The 9,197-nt window shown below is 34.9% G+C and overlaps 1 protein-coding gene across 2 annotated transcripts in view; it reads right to left on the bottom strand.

Annotated features, from left to right (window-relative positions):
* The window catches only part of LOC102831324 (uncharacterized protein C4orf22 homolog), a 1,137,236-nt gene that overhangs the window by 722,157 nt on the left and 405,882 nt on the right, over positions 1–9,197 (bottom strand). The window lies entirely within an intron of this gene.

Here is a 9,197-nt window from a genome sequence, read left to right as displayed (position 1 = left end):
TGTCAAGAAAACAAATATCATCAGCATTGGACCCATTAACAACACATGCTTATCAATGGAGAAAAGACTGAAGTTGTCAAAGACTTCATTTTTCTTGGACCAACCATCAATACTTATGGAAGCAGCAGTCAAAAAAATCAAACGACGGATTGCATTAGGCTCATCTGCTGCACAAGATATTTTTAGTGTTGAAAAGCAAAGACGGCAGCTTGAGGAGTAAGATTCACTTGACCCAAGCCATGGTAATTTTAATAACCTCGTATGCATGTGAATGTTGGACAGTGAGTGAATAAGGAAGATCTTAGAAGAATTGATGCATTTGGGTTATGGTGTTGGAGAAGAATATTGGAAGTACCATGGGCTGCCAAAAGAACAAACATATCTGTGTTGCATGAAGTGTAGCCAGAGTGCTCCTTGGAGGCCAGGATGGCCAGACTTTGTCTCTTACTTCGGACATATTGCTAGCAGTAATCAGTCACTTGAGAGGGATATCATGTTTGGTAAGGTGGAAGGTCAGTGAAAAAAGAGGAAGACCTTCAGCAAGATGGATTGGCAAAATGGTAGCATCCATGGGCTCAAGTGTGGCAACAATATGAGTTTGGTCCAGGATCGAGCAGTGTTTCGTTCTGTTGTGCATAACATTGCTATGAGTTGGTACCAACTAGATGGCACCTTCCAACAATAACTTTGACTTTGTTTTGGCTGATGGTATTGAGTTTCTCCATCATCTCTTCCCATGGACGTATTCAATTTGATTCCTGGTTATTCCATCTGGTGAAGTCTGCATGTATCGTCTCTATTTATGTTGTTTAAAAATGGTGTTGACAATGAATAAATCGTTAATGTAGCAAAATTCTATCATGCCATCTCCAGCATCATTTCTGTCACCAAGGTCATAGTTTAGAATTACTGATCCTTTCTTTTTGTTTCCAACTTTCACAATCCAAACAGCAATAACCTTGTTTCCATTTTTAAACAATTTCAGACTAAGGTAGATGTTGTTGTTGTTGTTGTCAGGTGTCATCGAGTCATAGCGACCCCATGCACAGCAGAACGAAACAATGTCCAATCCTGCCTGGGCCAACCTCACTACAGCTGTCACACTTGATGCCATCAATGTTGCCACCTGGCTGATCCATCTCATTGGGGTCTTCCTCTTTTTCTTTGACCCTCCATCTTACCCAGCATGACATCCTTCTCCAGTGATTGTTCCCTCCTGACCTCCTAGTAGATAGAATTCTTCAATTTCCTCATAACTGCCTTTAGTGGTTAGTGCATAAATTTGAATAATAATGGTGTTAATGGGGCTTCCATATGTTGTTGTTGTTAAGTGCCATGGAGTCAGTTCTGACTTATATGGAGCCTGCCTATATAAGATTTCTTAGGTGTATATGATGGGTTTGATTCACTCTTCATGCAGTTAGTAGCCTAGTGCTTATTGTACAGCATCTCACCAGGACTCTGGTCTTCCTTTTAGGCATATGGATATTATCTTATAACAAACAGAATTGTATTTGAAAACACCTTTTGAAATGCTCCTTTTGACTTGAATGCAATGCCATTTTTCAGTTTGTCTTTCCTGGTGTGATAAATGATATGACAGTTTCAAAAAGGCAATAGCAATCCATTTCAACTCCTTACTGCCTAAGACTGAACTACTCACCTTGCAGCTCAAACCAACATTGCAGCCCAGTGCATTAACCCACAGCACCACACCAGAAGTCAAATCTCACTAATCTTTCTTCAGAAACCGTATACAGAGTTGCTATGGGTCAGAACCAACTCGACGGCACTTAACAACAGCAACAACAACAAGAATGCCTAAAATATGTATCCTTATGTGTTCTATTTCATTTTATGATTTCAATTTTTTCTTAATTCATACTTTAAACATTCCACTTTGCAATTATTATTGGATGTTTGCAGCTATTTCTTCTTAAATTGAGTTTGCTTCATGAGCAAATTTTGGTCCTGAGAGCTTTGCTTTCATTAAAGTTAATTAAAGTTTCTGTCATTAAAGTTAATTCTACTTTGAGGAAGCAGTTCTTCCCCAGTGGTATTTTGAGAGTCTTTCAATCTGAGGGACTCATCTTCCAGCACTATATTTTACAATGTTCCACTACTACTTACTTAGTAGATAGTTAAAGAAAAAGGAGATGTAGAGAAAACAATTTCAGAGTAAATTTTAATAGTACAGATAATTTGATAAACAATGCAGTTCTTTGCAATATACCAAACAAAGATATATTTGAAAATTTCAAATCACAAATCTTTGCTCCAAAATAGAACTCTCCATCTAATTGGTAATAGATTCAGATTTTTATTCCAGCAATGTTCCCTCCCATATTCTATGTATCCCTAGGACAGTGAATCAAGACACCAATTTGCCACTTGTACTCCCAAAACTGGGAGCTCTGGTGTGAGACCGTGGGCTAATTCCCTGGACTGCAAAGTCTGTTTGATCCACAAGGTCAACAGTTCAAGCTCACCAACTGCTCCTTGGGAATCCTATACAGGGTCACTATAGGTTGGAATCTACTAAAAGGCAATTACATTCAACCACAACTCCCCAAACTAAAGATATGCTTCAAACTTGATCAATATTACTTGACCTCATTGGAATGTAAATCATGAATAAGAATACACAATGAGTAAAGACATTTGGGTTTTAGTGGCTGTCAATTCCTATTAAACAGCCTTATTACTGACCTTTTTAAAATCAATTATAATCTCTATTCTTCTAATACATTCCCTTTTTTAAATTAAGTGCATCATAAGTGGTTTATTTTGCTCACAACTAAACCCTGTTACTGAGATTAACATTACAGAAAAAAATAAATTACAATTTGATCATCATCCTCAATCCCACATCAGCAAAGATAATAATCATTATAAGTTTTATATGCATCCTCTAAGGCGATTTTATGCTTACCTCCCCTAAAAATAGTATTATTTGGTAAGTTGTTCATTTTATTACATATTTTATGACTTACTGTATTATTGTTGTTATTGCCCTGAGAATGGAAGTTTATGATAATATCATCAACAAAATCTGAATTATCCCTTGGGAGTTCTGATATGGCACTATAGGATAAGCACTCAACTGCAAGGTCAGCTTGAATCACAAGGTTGGCGGTTCAAGCTCACCAGCTGCTACTTAAAAACCCTATGCAGGGTCACTATGAGTCAGAATAGATTTTTTAACAACAGCAGCTGTGGGTTAATGCGCCAGACTGCAAAGTCATTTGAACTGCAAGGTTGGTGGTTTAAGCTTACCAGCTGCTTCTCAAAAACCCTTTATAGGGTTGCTATGGGTCAGAAATGACTCAATGGCACTTCACAACAACAATAACAACAGCTAGTGGGTTTGTTCTGCCAACTTTGTGGTTTGGAGTGCAGTGTTGATTCTGCCATGCCACCAGACATGAAAATCCAAAACATTAATCTATTTCTAGGTAATATTCACTAATATAGAAGAAACATCTAATATCCTACAGAGTGATAGACAGCAAAACTCTGACTGCTTTTGGTCACTTTCTATGGCAGACATTGTTCTCTTCTTCCATAAAAACTAAAGCTTCAAAGTTCTCTGAACACATAACTTCTCAGAATAAAAATTGACTTCCTTACACTCTCTTGCAGCTATATATGTCCATGTGACTTATTTTTTATAATGTGATCCAAGTAAAAATAATACACTACTTCTAAAAATTGTCATTGATGTAAGTAGGAGCATCCTTTTTCATGCAGGTTAAATGTAGGTCCAATTGTCATCTTGAACTTAAAAATCACTATTAGAGAAACAAGAAGGAAGAATAAGGGTAACTGATACCTTAAATACCCATCTGACTGTGATTCATGTTCTCTGGATTTCTTGCGTATGAAACTGAATGAATTTCTATTTTGTTTCAGCCACCTCCGTTTTGGGATTTTCTACTGTTTTCAAACAAATCTAATCCAAATATTCTCCCATATGAAATTTGCCCACCCTTCTGAAAAAGATGATGCTGTGGGGTGTCTTTGTGATCAAATTGAATTTTAACTTTATTTGTAACATTCTAAGGATTTACAAGGAGACTGCCTTTCTGATATAACTAAAATGAATTATCTAAGAAAAAAACACAAAGATAATCTTTAAATGGAAGAATGAGCTAATGGAAATCAAACTGAAATAGAAGATGGAAGGATAAGTCTTTTAATTCCCACTCAGCTACTAACTGATTAGACTCTGACTTTCATGGTATGTTAAATGATCTCTAAGTTCCCTAGAAGCTGTAAAACTTACCAATTAAGATGATCATAGTGTATCCTCAGACAGCAAACATAATTCAATTTTATAATGAGTTTAAGAAATGAGACAATCAGTCTGAGAATACACTGATAATCTCTTGTGTTGTTTTATTATTATTATTATTATTATTATTGTTAAAGTCTTGCCTATACACACTTAAATTATTTCCTATAACCCTTTGATGAAGACAGAAGTATTTTTATTATATAAATTGGGAACATAGAGAATAAAGGTCTATGACTCTCAAGCTATTTTCAACAAGGAAAATAAAAGTTGTATAAATAATCATTCTTATACTATGCTATATCTGAGGACCTGAAACTTTTCAGCAAGAGGAAATATTAGAAAAGAAAGAAAGTTATTGCAGCATGTGTGGTAAGGAATTTTTAAATCTCTAACATGCATTACTCTTAATTTAACAAGGTTTATTTAACAGCCATGACCTGAGAAACCTTGTTTAAATAAATACTAAAAAGGAGTTACTTCCTCAAGAGGTAAAGTAGGTGTATCACAAAACTTAGGGTTAAAAGAGTTATATAGGTAAATACTCTTTCTTTGTTGTTTGCACTCTGCAGTGCATTTAAAAAGGGATAAAAGTTTTGTGGCTAGGTTAATTTTCACCAATCATTGTTTAATGATTAGCTAACAGTATTTGTATAATTCAACAAGAATGACTGTAAACATAGTATTAATTCTTAACAATCAGGCTATTGGTTTTATGATTTAATTTTATTGTGCGTGCACCACAGGTATTCACATTATTAGATTGCACTCCAAAGAAAGAAAAAAATAACACTAGAGAAAAAAAAATTGGACAACTGCTAAAAGAGAGAATTTATTCAAGTTTGTAAATAGGCTGTTGTCATGAACTGAACTGTGCCACCGATAACATGTGTCATCTTGGCTGGGCCATGAATCACAGTGGTTTGGCAGTTACGTAATGATGTAATCGTCTTCCCTAATGTAAGCTAGTCAAACTCATCAGCCACTCTTCAGAAACCTTATCCAGGTTTGTTACAGGTTGGAACCGATGACTCAACGGCACTTAACAACAACAACGTGGGCTGATGTAATTATCTCTGATCTGATGTAAAGGAATTAAGAGGATACACCTTCACTTAGTCACACGCCAGATCAAGATGTAAGGGAATTAGGTTAGGATGTAGCATCCTTAATCAATTTTCCCTAGGGTTTGCCCTTCATCAGCTTTTATCTTATAGGATATAAAAGGAGAGAAGTAAATAGAGAGAGATAGTTACTACCAGCAAGAAAGAAGAGCTGGTATTTATGTGATTCAAGCTAATTGTACTGTGATCTTCCTAGAGCCAGAGGAAGATTGATATCAAGACATATGGAGATAGCCAAGGGACGACAAGCCTACAGATGTTGGAAGGGGACAAGGACTCTCTCCAATAACCAAAAGAAAGAGGAAGTCTTGCTCAGCACTCTGAATTTGAACATCTAACCTCCTAAACTGTGAGAATATAAATTTCTATTTGTTAAAGTCATACATGGGCTATCAAAGATATTGTCCGATTATTTCTACATTCCATTGGATCACCTGACTTTGGAATGGGCACAAATATGGATCTCTTCCCGTTAATATATATTTTTTTCTATCTTAAGAGTTCTTTTATTTTAAAGATTACACATCTTTTCAACAAATATTTATGACTTTTTAATTGTCTTATATTTGTTAATGTACAATTTAAGTGTTTCATATCCACAGTTTGAATAGTTACTAAAGATGTGTCCAAAACCAGCATTTTAAAAATAATGACTAAGGAGTAAAATCTGGGGTTAAATCTATTTTAAAAGCAATGCTTTGTATTTATTGGGTATTGTCTTTGTATTTGTCTCTACTAAAGATTTTGCTAATTGTTTAAATTATCCTTAATTATTTATTTGTCTTTAGAAACACGTTGAGACCCATAGCTTAAATAACCTAATTATAAACTGGTAGTTAACAGATCTGTTAATCTTGATGTCACCGATTCCAAGATTTTTCTATACTGAAGTCTCACAAAGTATAAAAACATTTGTAAATCTTAGTATTTTCCCACCATGAAAACAATGCAGGAATTCTGGTGGTTCAGTGGTTAAAGAGTCTGGCTGCTAACTAACAGTTCAGTGTTTGGAAACCACCAGCCACTCCAAGGGTGGCAGTCTTATTTCATAAAGATTTATAGCTTTAGAAATCTTACGGACAGTTCTACTCTGTTCTACTGGGTGTTTGAGTCAGAATCAACTCAAGGACAGTGGTTTTAGCATTGGAGTTTAAAAGCCAGGAGAATTAACAGGAAAAAAAAAAAAAAAAAAAAACTAAGTGATTTTGAGTCAAAGAAGTCTTCCCATAAAGAGTTATGGCCTCCAGAAATAAATCTTCCTAAAAATTCCTGCCACACTCAGACCCTGGGGAGTAGCAACCCGTAGAGGACATGCTCTGCATGAAAATGTGCAATGGATTTCAAAGAGCATATGATGAAGTCTTTGGTCAATTACATCACTTATAAGAGATGCAGCCTCAAAGCCTCCACAATTTCCTTTCATCCCCACCCAATGTCCTGAGCTTCAAAAACATCAATATAATAATAGCTCACCACTTTTATAGTACATATCTCAAAATAAAATTGCCTGTATTATCAACAGGATGTTTATTGTAAACAGCCTATGATTTTCTATAAATTAATTTTCCTTACCATGTATCCCATTAGGAATGTATGATCTAATTATTTTGTTTTAAAGTCACTTCACTTGGAAACAAAAATTTTTATTAACATTTGTCTATAGTAGCAGGTTTATTTGCTGATTTTATTTCAATGTTTAATCATTTAATTTTTTTACCTCTTCCAATTGGTTGGGCAATTCCAAATTTCTTGGAATAGACAATCATGTGCCTTCAGGGATATAACATTAATTAACTAAATTAATTCAAAATTGAAATAAAAATCAGCAAATAAGCCAAACTGTATATCCAGCTATTATCCTAGATAGATGTTAAGAAAAATGCTATATTGGATTCTTGGTGTGGTGCTGTAGGATCAGCACTGGATTTTAAACCATAAGGTCAGCAGTTCAAAACTCCCAGCTGCTCCTCAGAAACCTTATACAGGGTCCACTATGTGTCAAAACTGACTCAGCGGCACTTAACAATAACAGTGTTATATTAGTTTGTTGAAATATTTCAGTTCATGTTTTGTCAATTTCTCAAAACTTGTTTTTTTGTCAGTGCCTCTGTGCAGCTTGAACTTCTTCCTTCAAAACCATTGGTTTTGGGTTGTATACTGCCTTCTGAAATGGTTGAACATCAATCAATGCTTTTCTCTACAGTGATTCTCTGTATTCCTAGTATTCTCATCTTGATGGTTCCTGCATAATTCAATATTTTACCAATAGGATCCTTCAATATTGCAAGCTGAAGTTTTGATGTTTTCTAAAGTTATTTCCATTTTAAAATGCAGATTGTATTCTTCCCTCCTGATTTCCTAACTCTAGAGTTTTACACAATTCATTGTAATAGTTTGTCTTCTCAAGCTACCCTTTAAATTTTTCTACTCACCTCTTTTGTTTCATAATTTATTCCAGTTGGTTTAACTTCTCTGTGTTCAAGAGCAAGATTCAGAGTCTCTTTCCACATCCACTTTAATCTTCTCTTTCTTTCCTATCCTTTAATGACCTTTTGTTTTCTTCATGTATGATGTTCTTCATATCACCTTAATATCATTTTCTTTGGTCATTATAATAGAATGCATCAAATTTGTTCAAACGATGATCTCTAATTCAGGTGGGATATGTTATAGGTCAAAATGTTCACTCTTGTGGAGTTGTTTAGCTTCATTCCTAGCTTGTTTATGGACAATTAATGTTCTGCTTCACAGTTGTCTCCTGTCCTTGTGTTGGCTGATGATATTGAACTTCTGCATTGTCTCCTTCCACAGTATAGTAGTTTTATTTCTGTGTCTTCTGTCTAGTGTGGTCCACTTGTATATTATCATTTATGGTGTTGAAAAAATGCATTTGTAACGTATAAGTCACTGGTTTTGCAAAATTCAATCATGTAACCTCCAGCATCGTTTTATTACCAAGAACATATTTTCCAACTAGAGATCCTCTCTTGTTTCTAAATTTTGAATTCCATTCAGCAGTTTTACCCACACAATCTTTTAAAATTGCACCGCAAGACTTTCTGTTTATTTCAGTTTCTTTCGGCTCGAGAAATATCAGGAATAATGGTTCCTTTTGGTTTTCTAACTCCAAGTCTTTGCACCTTTTATTTGAATACTTTACTGTTTTCTAAAGCTTCCCTTTATAAAATTCTGTTTTGCTCTTTTACATCATCTGTCTTTACTTCATCTTTTATTCAATTCATTTTAGTGACTGTACATTCTAACATCCATTTTTTAAAAGTTTTTATTGTGAATTGAGTGACAGTTTACATGGAAGAACACTGGTTTTATACTTATCATTTCATTGCAATGATTACAATCTCCTCCGTGAATTATCATTCAAGAATATTTGCTTCTATTTTCTCTGTTGTTTTGTTTTTGTTTTTATTTTTGTTTTTTTTGGTGGGATGTACACAAGCACACAAGGATTTATAATCATTTAAATAACCAAAGGTCACATTCTGCAAGCCTGCCTCCTGGCCACCAACAAACAGTCTTTCTCTTTCCATGAGTCTAGAGTCCTCATCTCTGTCTCCACCTCCGGTGTTGCTGCTTCTCTAGATAGGGTCTCACATTTCACTTATGATCTTCTCCCTTGATGGCCTTAGGGTCTTCTATTCTTGGAATATAAGGTTAACTACGCTCCCCTTTTTGTTAGAAAACTTCTACCTTTACAGTTGTGGTAGTCACAATTAGTCATGATAACAATTACTCATTACTTAATCATAAGAATCTTATCC

The sequence above is a fragment of the Chrysochloris asiatica genome, unplaced genomic scaffold, assembly GCF_000296735.1.
Source record: "Chrysochloris asiatica unplaced genomic scaffold, ChrAsi1.0 scaffold00311, whole genome shotgun sequence".
NCBI classification, from domain to species: Eukaryota; Metazoa; Chordata; class Mammalia; order Afrosoricida; family Chrysochloridae; genus Chrysochloris; species Chrysochloris asiatica.
The sequence above is the reverse complement of the archived record's forward strand: the minus strand, read 5'-3'. Positions and strand labels throughout refer to the sequence as shown.